The sequence below is a fragment of the Megascapheus bottae genome, chromosome X (assembly GCF_031878675.1).
Source record: "Megascapheus bottae isolate mThoBot1 chromosome X, mThoBot2.hap1, whole genome shotgun sequence".
NCBI classification, from domain to species: Eukaryota; Metazoa; Chordata; class Mammalia; order Rodentia; family Geomyidae; genus Megascapheus; species Megascapheus bottae.
The window spans coordinates 63,251,181-63,263,735 of NC_143547.1; the positions used below are offsets into that span (position 1 = coordinate 63,251,181).

At 35.7% G+C, this 12,555-nt stretch overlaps 1 protein-coding gene across 6 annotated transcripts in view; it reads left to right on the plus strand.

Moving 5' to 3' along the window:
• The window catches only part of Diaph2 (diaphanous related formin 2), an 809,447-nt gene that overhangs the window by 351,792 nt on the left and 445,100 nt on the right, over window positions 1-12,555 (plus strand). The window lies entirely within an intron of this gene.

Below are 12,555 nucleotides of genomic sequence, written 5' to 3' on the forward strand. Positions count from 1 at the left end.
TGATTCAAACTTTGCAGTATTCTTTTTCAGCTGAATCAGAAATATTATTTAAAAAAATCCTCATATGGTTAAGTAATCATGTGGTTAAATTATTGTTTTGGTGAATTATTTTTCTTTATTCCCATCATTTTATATAATTCAAAAGGACTAAGTATGAATAATATATTAAAGGATATAGTTCCATATTTTAATCATTTCTCCAGTGTGCTATTCAAATAATTGACAAAAAGTGAGAGGAAAAGGGGCATCAAGATTTATTTAATTTCTGGGAAAAAAGCTATTTTTTTACTTAAATGTTCAATATAAACTTGTTTGCTATATGATGAAGCACTCTGTTATGGTTAGAAGCTTTAGTCTGGTTCACTTGAAACCGATGTTACTCATATTCACATTATAATTAAAATGAAGCTATTTATCATCAAAGAATTCAGCTAGGTCATGTTTGTTTTACAATAGGTACTCTACACAATTTTTCCTATGTTACTCGTTTTTCCTTTGTGCAAGTTGACTTGAAAGATGTATCATGTTGCCAGGCAAGTCCTTCAAGAAGAATATTCTTGGTACCACATTGAGGAAATGAAGTTTGGGCATATGAAGAGCAATATACCTTCTGAACTGTTAGCAAATGCAAAAATGGAAGAGATTTCTTGTTTATGCACACAACAAATAAATCTAGGGCAGTGTGTACACGAGTTCATCTAGTCTTCTTATTTACTCTCCCCTTACTAAATTCAAGGATATTGCAATGTATTGTATACTGTGTAAATTACCTACAATAGTATCAATCAAGTGTTGTCAAATAAAGTATAGGTAAACTCATCTTACAGACAATATTTTTCAATATTCTGCCTTACTCATTGGCATTGTCCATTGCAGGGTACACCAGCATTTTGTACAAAATAGGTAGGAAATGATTATTGAATTGAATTGCAAAATAATTATTACATGCAATTTCAGCCTGTAATTAAAAATAGCATGCTTTAAATCTGTAAAGTGTTTTGCTAAAATATTGCGAAATTCAATGACTTTTTGTTCAGACCCTAGTATTCCTTATTACCCTTAAGCATGCATCAACATCCGGAAATGGAGATAGCTTGAGATAACAAGTCAGTTGCATAAATGTGAAGCTCAGGTTACAGAGTCTTAGAGCCTGTTATCTTCCCCATCTTGTCATTTCTGTTTATTTCGAGTGTCTGTTTGTTAATGGGATGCTTGTGGCTTATGCGTGTCATCCTAGCTGTTCAAGAGGCTTTGGCATGAATGTCTGTGAGATTTAAATTTGGAAATGGAGACAAAGTGATAGAGCATTTGCCTTATACAGAAAAGCTTAAGGATATGGCTTAGGCTCTGAGTTGAAGTTCCAAGACTCCTGACTAAATGAAATATCTGTCAAATGATTTCTGTATCTTATTGCTTCAATATCTTCCTGAGTTTATTGACTTAACCTAAAGATTTTCACATTCATTTTCTGCCTTTCCTTTGTTTCATTAATTTCTTACATTCTTTAAGCCTTTTATTTCTATTCTCTTTTCAACAACACAATTATTTGGCAGTACTGAGGTTTGAACTCAGTTCCTTATTGCTTATCTTGATGACACTTTAACACTTGAGTCATGCCTCCATACCTCCTTTTTTGCTGTTTCAAGGTAGAGTCTCTCATACTTTTCAGCCCAGATAGGTTTCAAACTTGGGATTCTCCAAATCTCATTGTTTTGAAGAGCTAGCATTGCAGACTCGATCCATTGGCCCACAACTACCACAAATTCCTGAAAGCACACAGACTTCAGAACATCTTATACCTTCAAAATTATGTCTGTCCACATCATTTGGTTTGCTTTTGTGTTTTCAAGATGGAGTTTCATGTAATACAGTCTGTTTTCCAACTTGTGACTTCAAGTCATCCTCCTGATTAGGTGCCACTACAGCAGTTGCCTTAATGATTTTTCCTGTGTTTGGATTTAAAACCCAGTGTTTGGCACATGCTAAGGCAAGCATTTTACAAGTGAGCTACATAGCCAAATCCATGTCTTTTATTAATTCTATGAAACTTCGGAAAAAAGATCATTATACTGATTGCAATCAAACTAATAGGGAGGTCCAGCAGTATAGCTTTGTGGTAGTGTGCTCACATCACATGCATGAAGCCACATACACAGAAAGTAACGGAACTGGTGCTGTTGCATAATGGTAGAATTCTGCCCTTGAGCAAAAAGTATCTAAGGACAGAGCCGAGGCCCTGAGTTCAAGCCCCAGGACTGGCAAAAAAGAAAAAAGAAACTAATTGGGATTTTCTGTATTCTATAATGTGTAAGCATTTTACTTATATCATCTTTTGTGATAAGGGAAACTTTATTTTGTTAGCTTCATCTTAAGGATGAGGGAACTGAAGCCAATCAAGAATATGTTACTCGTCAAAAGTTACATAGTAAATAATAGGTACAGAATTCATACATAGATACTCTGTATTCATAGCAAGAGCTTTTGGATACTCTATATAGAGAGATAATGAGAGAGATAGAGGGACAGAGTAAGAGTAGAGAAACTTACAGATATTCTAATGCATTTTAATTTGCTTACCTCTGTCTTAAGAATCATTAACCCTTGCCTCCTTTAGAATAGCAGTATTTCTAGTTTTCTTTACTATTATTGGTTATTCTATTGTTACTTCATTTTATCCAATTCTACTCTGCCCTTGAGAAAGAACATTCTCAAGTCACATGCTTCCTAGAAATGAACAGATGGATGAATGAATAACAATACATAACTGATCCTGAGGTCTCTGCTAGCTACTATCTCTCTCCATTTCCTAGCATCAACTTCTTCAAAAATTAATCTCCATTTGCTTTCTGTTTCCTTCTCACTCACTGTTCAACCTATAGCAAATATGGTGTTGCTTTAAATAATGCATTGAAATTGATCTAGGAATAGTTATTAATTACCTACCAATTACAGCTATATACATCAAGTCTGCTCAATTCTATCTGTACTGCCACTGTTTCAGTCTATGCCAAACTGGCCTTTCTCTTTAACCATTACAATATGCTTTTAGCTTGTTTCTCCACTGAAACTTCCTTTCTCCAAATTGGTTTGAGTATAGTTGTCAATATGATATTTTGAGAATATCATTGCAGTGAGTCCTATTATTTGTTGTTTAAAACATCAGTGTTTTTCTAAAGCACTGCAGTATTAAGGATATCTTGACTTATAGGGCTTGTCTCATCTGACACTTGCCCACTTATTTTTACTTCAATCTACAAGACTGCTATATTGGAATCTTGCTCATTTTGTCTCAGCTCCAATGCACTTTATTTCTTAAGGATTTGAATGTCCTTTACACTTTCCTAACTCAGGACCATTGTGCAAGCTCTGCTTGCTCTAATGTCTCACCCCAGACTTTCCTGTTATTTCTCAAGTCTGAGCTTAAACCTTGCTTTCCCAGTGATACTGTCACTTGCCTATTAATTGAAAATAGATCTCCATCATGCTCTTCCTTCCTTTTTAATTAATTTTCTTTATGGGGATTGCATGGTTAGTTGTTGGATGTTTGTAACTCATACAATGCGTATGAAGTGTTTTTTTTTAACTGTCTAACTCATACAAGATTTCTAGTTCTTCCAGGTAGATCATGATGATTTTATTCACATGATAGGCACCAAAGAAACAACTCCTGTATACATTTGCATGAGTGTACTTTCAAATTGAATCTTTGTAATCATTTATAAATCTCTATCCAAATGTCACATAATGACATTGAAAGATTTAAACTATTTTGTGTGTGTGTGTGTGTGTGTGTGTGTGTGTGTGTGTGTGTGTGCCATGGGGCTTGAACTCGGCCTGGGCACTGAGCTATTCAGCTCAAGGCTACCGCCCTATCCTGGTGCCAAGCTCCATTTGCCATTTTCTAGAGGTTGACTGGAGATAAGAGCCTCAAGTCCTTTTGTGCGCCGGCTGGCTTTGAACCTTGATCCTCATATCTCAGCCTAGGATTACAGGCATGAGCCACCTGGCTTGTCTGATTTAAACTGTTTCTGACATCATTCTTACCCTACCTCTCTCCTGCCTTGCCCTTGTAAGAATTAAAACTCAGCACCTCAGAAATGCTAGCCAAGTGCTGTTACACTGCTCTCCAGCACCATTTCGACTATTCATGATGACATAAAAAAAGATTTAAAAAAAGAAAGAAAGAAAAACATTTCCATCCATTTAGGATGGACCTGTGCTGGAAGTGAGATCATTCTTGTAAGATTGATTGAAATAGTGAAAATGGTAATTCCACAAAACAATCTAATTGGCAAAATGAGCTGAAGCTGAGCCACAGTGCATTCTCTAACATTTTTGATTTTTTTTAGCAGTTATGTCCTTAGGTTAGCTTATGGTTGCATGTAATCTATTATGGAAGGGGGCGGGGAGAAATGGAAAAAGAAGAAACGACAGCAAAACAATAAGCCAGAGATCTCTCTGTGTCTAGAAGTTGCCCTCCTGGGAAGTGGGCCATGCTAGCCCCCACACATTTTGTGGTCAATCATATTCTTCTTTTAGGTGATAGATTGGCTGCATAGCTTCCCACTGATTTGTCATCCAACCTGCCTCCCACCGAATTGAATTTGGTACATTGTTGTAATTATGTGCTGTACCTTTACTGGAAGAAAACCACAGATCTTTGAAAGCCTTGGGAGTTAAAACCCCCAGCAGGAGCTTTTAGAGAGTGTGTTTGCAGCTCAGCTGTTCTCAAACCTCAGAGCTGTGGAAATTCCCACTTGTCTTGCACTGAGGATGGAGACCCATACTGTGTATATCTATTAAACTAACACATTTTCCAAGGAAAGAAGGCAATTATTAGTTCTCTTAGTAATCGGTACTTTGTTTCTCTGTCTTCGAAATTACCCATATTTTTACAATTAAAAACATTGCAAAGCTATAATCTAACAAAAAGATATTGAGATAAAAATATTTGTGATGAGAAATGCAGATATTTCTGACAACACACTGAATTCTTTTTCTGTTTTTAACACAAATATGTAAAATCTGTAGGAGAGGATTTCTACCTCTATTTCATTCAGTGGTAATCAGGCTTTTTAATTGTTTTAATGTCTCATAAGAGCTTCAAAGCACTATGCAAAAAACATTGAATAGATGAAAAGAAAATACTGAGCAATTAGCTCAGATAGAAAATTGTATGTCATTTTTGCCATTAATATTAAATTGTTTCATGTCTGTGTATTCATAGGGAAAATTACATTTGTCTATTGTATCTTGTTGCACTCAGAGGATACAGTGTTTTGCCATTTGACACACTTGTTATTTCTAGTTTCTTTCTATTGTATAAGTCCCAGTTCTTCTATGTGTGTATTTGTTTTCTTTAAGAAAATGCTGGCTTCAGAATTGCGAGATCAGGAAACAGAAAATTTACCATGACTCATTCTCAAGTCCCTGTATTTATATTCTTGTTCATTTCATTAACTTCTTATAATAATCCATTCTCATGACAGTGTTGTTAATTGCCATCAGCTTTTTCAATAAAACTAGGTAAAATAAAGCCTCTCAAAATTAAATATTCACAGTAGATGTATGGATATCAGGCAGTTTTTCAATTGATTGATTTTCATTAAATTATAAACAATTCATTTTTCCTCTGTATTACTAGTCTCTAGTAGAAAAACACGTACCACAATAGCTTTAATTGCCATCCTTGATTTCAAAGAATCGTTTTCAGAGGCTATTTTGAAATTCTTTTTCACCTTTTTAATGTGATGCTTCTAAATTTTCAGTGTCTTTGGGGGCAAACATTGTTATTGTGCTCTGTTCCAAACTAAAGATAAGTAGATGTTTGTTGATGCATAATTTCTACGTTTCACGATCTTTGGGGAAATATTCTTTTTCAGCACATGATTATTTTTCTGATGTTGAGTCCATTTTCAACGCATTTTTTTTCTAAACTTCAATTTACAGATTAACTATGGCCCTCATCTCTCATGACATCTACCGTGGAAACATTTTGTATTTGTTTCATATAGAGAGTAAACTTGTGTTGATTATTTAGTTCAAGCCAAATACTGAATATGGTTCATAGACTACAGCATTTGGGGGAGGGAGAATTTCTGCACTTGAGGAAGATATTGTCTATTGAATGATAAGGAATTTATTTAACATTGATGAACAAATCCCCTGATTTATTTGTATAATATCAGACAGAATTTTGCTCAATCCTTGGCTCTGAATTTTAATTTAATTAACAGTTTTAGAGCACTAATATAAACCCATTCTTCTTTACCTGACTCTATTCATCTTCCTCATTAGTTTGTTAAACAGGGAAAGTTTTAGTTGAGTGCTTCTGTCTATGCCTATTATCCTAGTTATTTGGGGGGCTGAGATTTGTAGTTCGAAGCAAGCCCTGGAAAAAAAAGTCTGTGAAAGTCTTATCTCCAATTAATGGTAAGTGTAGCTGTGGCTTAAGTATCAGAGCACTAGACTTCATGAAAAATACTCAAGGATAACACTGAGGCACTGAGTACAAGCCCCCAGGACTGGTACAGTGGAGAGCAGTCAGGGCAATAAATACACACACACACACACACACACACACACACACACACACACACACACACACACAAAATATTCCAGATTTTGCTTGAAATCTATAAAATTAATTGTTACTGTTGCAGTTCAAACTGCATTGCGATTTGAATTGCATTGTAATTGCTAGACTAGTGTTAAAATAACAGTGTATTTGTTCAGATGATGTTTTGCTAACATTTTGAATAAACTAGGCTTTAAATTATGATCCTTTTGTCTCTGTCTCCCAAACAACTGAGATTACAGGCATGTTTAGTCCTCTCTTGGTTTACCATCATTAATATTTTGATGAGAAAAGAATTTCTATTAAGTTTACATTGGATAGGCATTAAATGTGGGTTTCCTTATACAATAGGAAAGATAATAGAAATCCAAAGGTGACAGAAGTTTTATGTGGTCATGTTCTCATTGACTCTGGATCTTTACAGTCCTTCCTTTTTCTGTGGATTTCTGGTATAGTTTGGTAATGAATCAATATTCACCAGCTCTATAGATATACAGTGCATAAAATTCAAATTTTATAAACAAAACTGTGCCTAATTCTTTGGGGAAATAACTCACTTGCATTTTTTTTTTACCGAGACCGTCAGTGCAGTTTTTTTTTAAAATATGGTGCAGATTAGCTAAAGGAAGGAAAATTGCTTGATGTGATTTGATAGACAAGTACATTGTAACACAAATAAATCCCCTACATAATACAATATCCTGGTCAGCATCTCACCACACTTGAAGCAATGAATTATAAAACAAAGGATGCCAGTCAACGAAAATTCTGCGAGATAGCACAAGGAAAAACAGACATTTCAGGAGAGTTTTTGATTTACTTATATCACTTAGGTACACTCAAGTGCCTTTATAAGACATGAGCTTTTCATAATTGTATCTGTGGCTGAAGATGTAGTTCTGTGCTTCCTATTATTTGAACTTGGTTATTTAAGATACTCATAATACATAGATACTCAGATAAAAGTTCAACTATTGTCTATGGGAAATCTCTGGTCTAATCATAAAGCTTCATACTTAGGTTTGTGAGAATATTCTTGCTATGATCTCTACATAATGATTGGTAGTGAAGTGTAAGTGATTTTTACTGAGTTTTGTTGGAAAAAGGCTTTTACTGATTGGTGGTTTATTGTAACAGGCATTTACTGATTGGTGTTTTATTGTGCGAGGTTTTTATTTTCTTTTCTGATTGGTGTTTCACCATTTTAGATTTAGCACTTCCATTCACCCTTTTGAGTTCATAAAAAACACATATAAAAATGTTACCATTTCTACTAGAAAACATAAGCCATAAATTAGAAGTGGCAAAAAATGATATGCAATACAGTATTTACAGTATGTCCAGTGGGTAATGAAGTTTGTTTGTTTGGAGGTTGTAAACATAGATTCCTTAAATGTTAATGAGGGAAACTTTTAGAGAAAGTTTGAGACAATCAGTGACCACATTTCATTGCTAGAGAGAATTTCTGAGGATAAATAAGGTCCACAAGAGATATTGTTTTACAGTGCTCACATTGTCTCAATGGCTTCAGGAGATTTACATCCTATATTTTCCACGTCTGGTTATATCTTGTGATTCCCCTTTCCTCAGACTCCCAAAGAATTATGATTACATAAATGTTCCATCATATCTTATTTAAATCCTATTGGAAAATGCATTTCTTGATGAGGAAGGAAATCACTCAGAAATATTAGGTAATTTGTAGTATGTTACACATGTAGAAAGTGACAGAACTGTATAGTTTAAACCAGTCTGTGAAATGCAAAAGTCTACATATCTGTCAAAATAACTTTATCATTTCTACCTTCTATATATAGAGATTGTCTTTCCTTCTCCTGGGAATGAAGGACAAGCCTTTCTTGAACTCTACACTTAAATTACTTGGCTGGAGCTGGGTGTTTTGGCTCACACCCGTAATCCTACCTTCTCAGGAGGCTAAGATCTGAGGATCACAGTTCAAAGCCAGCCCAGGCACCCCTGATACTCTTATCTCCAGTTAACCACCAGAAAACTGGAAGTGACACTGTGGCTCAAGGGATAGTATGTTAGCCTTGAGCTGAAGAGCTCAGGTACAGTGCCCAGGCCCAGATTTCTCAGCCCATAACTGACACACACACACCATATATAATGTGTGTGTGTGTGTGTGTGTGTGTGTGTGTGTGTGTGTGTGTGTGTGTGTGATTTGGCTGGATACTGGAGATTCCTGCCTGTGATTTTAGCAACTGAGGAGGATGATGGTTCAAAGCCAGTTGGAAAGAAATGTCCATGAGCACTTATTCTTCTCCTTCTTAATGTTATTCTGCTATTATTCAATTATACATTTTCTTAATCTAGCATTTTGCTCCCTATGTGTGTAAATATGTATATTTCTATAATCAGTTTACAATCATTTTTAAATCACCTATCATATAGTACTTTTCACATGGGAAACATGATTGAAGGGGATGAGTTAATGGTAAAAAAAATAAACTTTTTCCTGATTAAATGGTAGCCCAACTCCCTTGTCATATACAAATTCTTCTTGATATCAGTCTGATTTGAGATTAATAGCCATTGCTGTCATTTGCACCAAGTTATTTCCCTGCCTTTTCTGATTTGATATCATAATTGAAAACACTATTTTGGAGAGAGCAAAATATTACTATCATTTCTTAATTTTATGAAGTACACTATGTGTCTCTTGGACAAAGATCTAGAAAATGATTTGTTATTTTTATTTATTTATTTATTTATTTATTTATTTATTGCCAGTCCTGGGCTTGAGCTCAGGGCCTGAGCACTGCCCTTGGACTTTCTCAAGGCTAGAGCTCTACCACTTGAGCCTCAGCACCACTTCTGGCTTTTTTGTATATATGTGGTACTGAGGAATTGAACCCGGGTCTTCGTGCATGCTACGCAAGCACTCTACCACGGACCCAGATATTAAACCACAGACCTATGGCCACCTAATCTTTGACAAGGAAGCCAAAAAAATAGAATGGAAGAAAGACAGCCTCTTCAACAAGTTGTGCTGGCAGAAATGGTTAAGGACCTGCAGAAAACTAAAGTTAGATCCTTCTCTGTCACCCTGCACTAGAATTAACTCCAAATGGATAAAGACCTGGAGGTAAAAGCTGACACACTGAAAACTTTACAAGAAGGAATAGGAGATACACTAGCCCTCCTTGGCACAGGTAGAAACTTTCTTAATAAGGACCAAGAATCACAACAAATCAGAGAAAGGCTGGATAAGTGGGACTGCATTAAACTGCAGAGCTTTTGTATGACAAAGGACATAGCTAGTAAATTAATTAGGAAGCCTACAGAGTGGGAGAAGATCTTCACCAACCAAACAACGGACAAAGGCCTCATATCTAAAATATATCAACAACTCAAAAAATTGAATCACTGCAAAACTAATCTCCAAAGTAACAACCATCCCATTAAAAAATGGGCCAAAGACTTAAAGAGAGTCTTCTCTGAAGAAGAAACAACAATGGCCTATAGACACATGAAGAAATGCTCCACATCTCTGGTCATAAAAGAAATGCAAATCAAAACAACTCTAAGATTCCACCTCACTCCAGTTAGAATGGCCAGGATCAGGAAAATGAATAATAACAGATGCTGGAGGGGATGTGGCCAGGAGGGATCACTACTACACTGTTGGTGGGAGTGCAAACTCGTTCAACCACTATGGAAAGCAGCATGGCAGTGCCTCAAAAGGCTAAACATAGAACTCCGCTATGACCCAGCAATTCCACTACTTGGCATTTACGCAACCATCCAGAATCTAGGGCATAATAAATCCACTAGCACAACAATGTTCACTGCAGCATTATTCACCATAGCAAAGATATGGAACCAACCTTGATGTCCCTCAGTTGATGAGTGGATCAACAAGTTGTGGTATTTGTACACAATGGAATTCTATACTGCTGTCAGAAAAAACGACATCGACCCATTTGATAGGAAATGGAAAGACTTAGAAAAAAACATATTAAGTGAAGTACGCCAGACTCAAAGGAACTTAGGCTCAATGGTTCCCCTCATTTGTCATAATCAGTAGAAACCTTGGGCTCTACTACCAGAGATCTGCAATAGAGCAAAACCTTGATACATAAGGCCATATAGTATGAAGCTAATTGAAAGGACCTCCAGGATATTGAAGCAAAAGCCATATAACTAATGATTGTTGTCCTTAATGTACTATGTTATCCCTCATCTTCTTTGCTGTCCCTTGGGTATCTCATATTGTTACAGTATCTCACTTTGTTATCTGATATATTGAATTTATTTGTATTTGGTTATTTCAAATTGGATAGGGAAGGGGGGAAAACCAAGATGAGGGGTGGGTGGTGGGTGCGGGGGAGGGTAATGGGTACCAAGACATGTGAAAGGGTATGAATGTATGTGAATTAATGTACCTTCTATTTGGCAAATATCATGTAACCCTTTTATTAGTTACAGTAAAAAATATAAAAAAGAAAATGATTTGTTAGCTAAGGTATAATAATGAAATCAATCAGCAGATATTTGAAACTGTATTGTATGTAGACCCTGTTTTAGGTGCTCCTCAGGTTTAATCCTTGACTCTTTTCTTTTTGTCCCTCACACTTGCCTCCCCTACTGCTTCCATTCAGATAATACCCAAACCCACTACCTCTAATAATTACCTCTTTAAACTGTTTCCCAATATTACCATATATTGCAGTAAAGCCCTAAGCACAGTATGTCAAAAAGCAATATGTTATTTTTCTTCCATGGAGTTATCATTTTCCATTAATTATAAGATTTAGAGAGGAGAAAAGAGAATATTCTGAGAGAAGATGAAAATAATCTGTATTGAAGTAACTAGAATTCAAGCTAGAGTGATTACGTATGGAAAAATAAGAGATTATTGTAAGAAATTCATCAGATTAAAAATATTGGCAAGACTGTTCACCAGTGGATCACAACTATAGTAGTATAGTAGTTACTCAGGAGGCTGATTCCAAGGCTTAATGCCAGCTTAGGTAGACAAATGTGTGAGACTCTTATTTTGAATTAACAGTTAAAGCCAGAAATGGAGGTGTGGTTCAAATAGTTGGGCACCAGCTGTGATTGAAAAATGTCAGGTAAGGATGCAAAGCCCAGAATTTAAATTTCAGTTAACAGTGTCTTACGCGTGCGCTCACACACACACACACACCCTACACACACACGCACACCAACAAAGATTAGTATCACGTATTATGGGTGATAATTTGAATAATATTCTAAGATTTAGAGTCTTAGAAATGGGAAACTAGTTATATAATAATTAAGATGACTAATGATTTCTTTCCATTATGTGCATATATATTCCTATTCTCCAACAACCTCTCTGCTAGAATTAATGTGGCAAATAAATAATAATTAAATAGTTTTGTGCAATTGGGAATTAAAAAGTAAAAATAATAATTATTCCAAAGTGCTTGGATAGTAATCAGCTGACCTGCAACTTACTCGGGAAGGGAAAAAATTAGCAGTAAATGAAGGAGGGAGTAACTATTCAAAAGGAAATGTATTGCTGGGCCTGGTGGCTCACACTTGTAAAATCCTTGCGACTCAGGAGGCTGAGATCTGAGGATAAAGGTTCAAAACCAGGCCAGGCACAAAAAGACCTGAGACACTTATCTCCAATTAACCTCTGGAAAATGGGAAGTGGGGCTTGGCTCACGAGTAGGTAAGTAGCCTTGAGCTGAATAGTTCAGGGAGAGTGCCCAGATCAAATTCAATCCTGAGGACAAAAGGAAAGGAAATGTATTACCTGACTTAGGTAACCCCTCTGTATATCACCTTCACAACAAAATTAAATTAAATACAAGTTTATTATAAGAGCTATAACAGCGGGAATGTAGAATGCATATCTAATCTCTGAAATAAGTAATTAAAACCAAACATGAACTCATTTGAAAATTTTACTTAAAATTTCTTGAAAATTTTGCTTAAAAGTTCTTGTAATTTCTCCATAACAT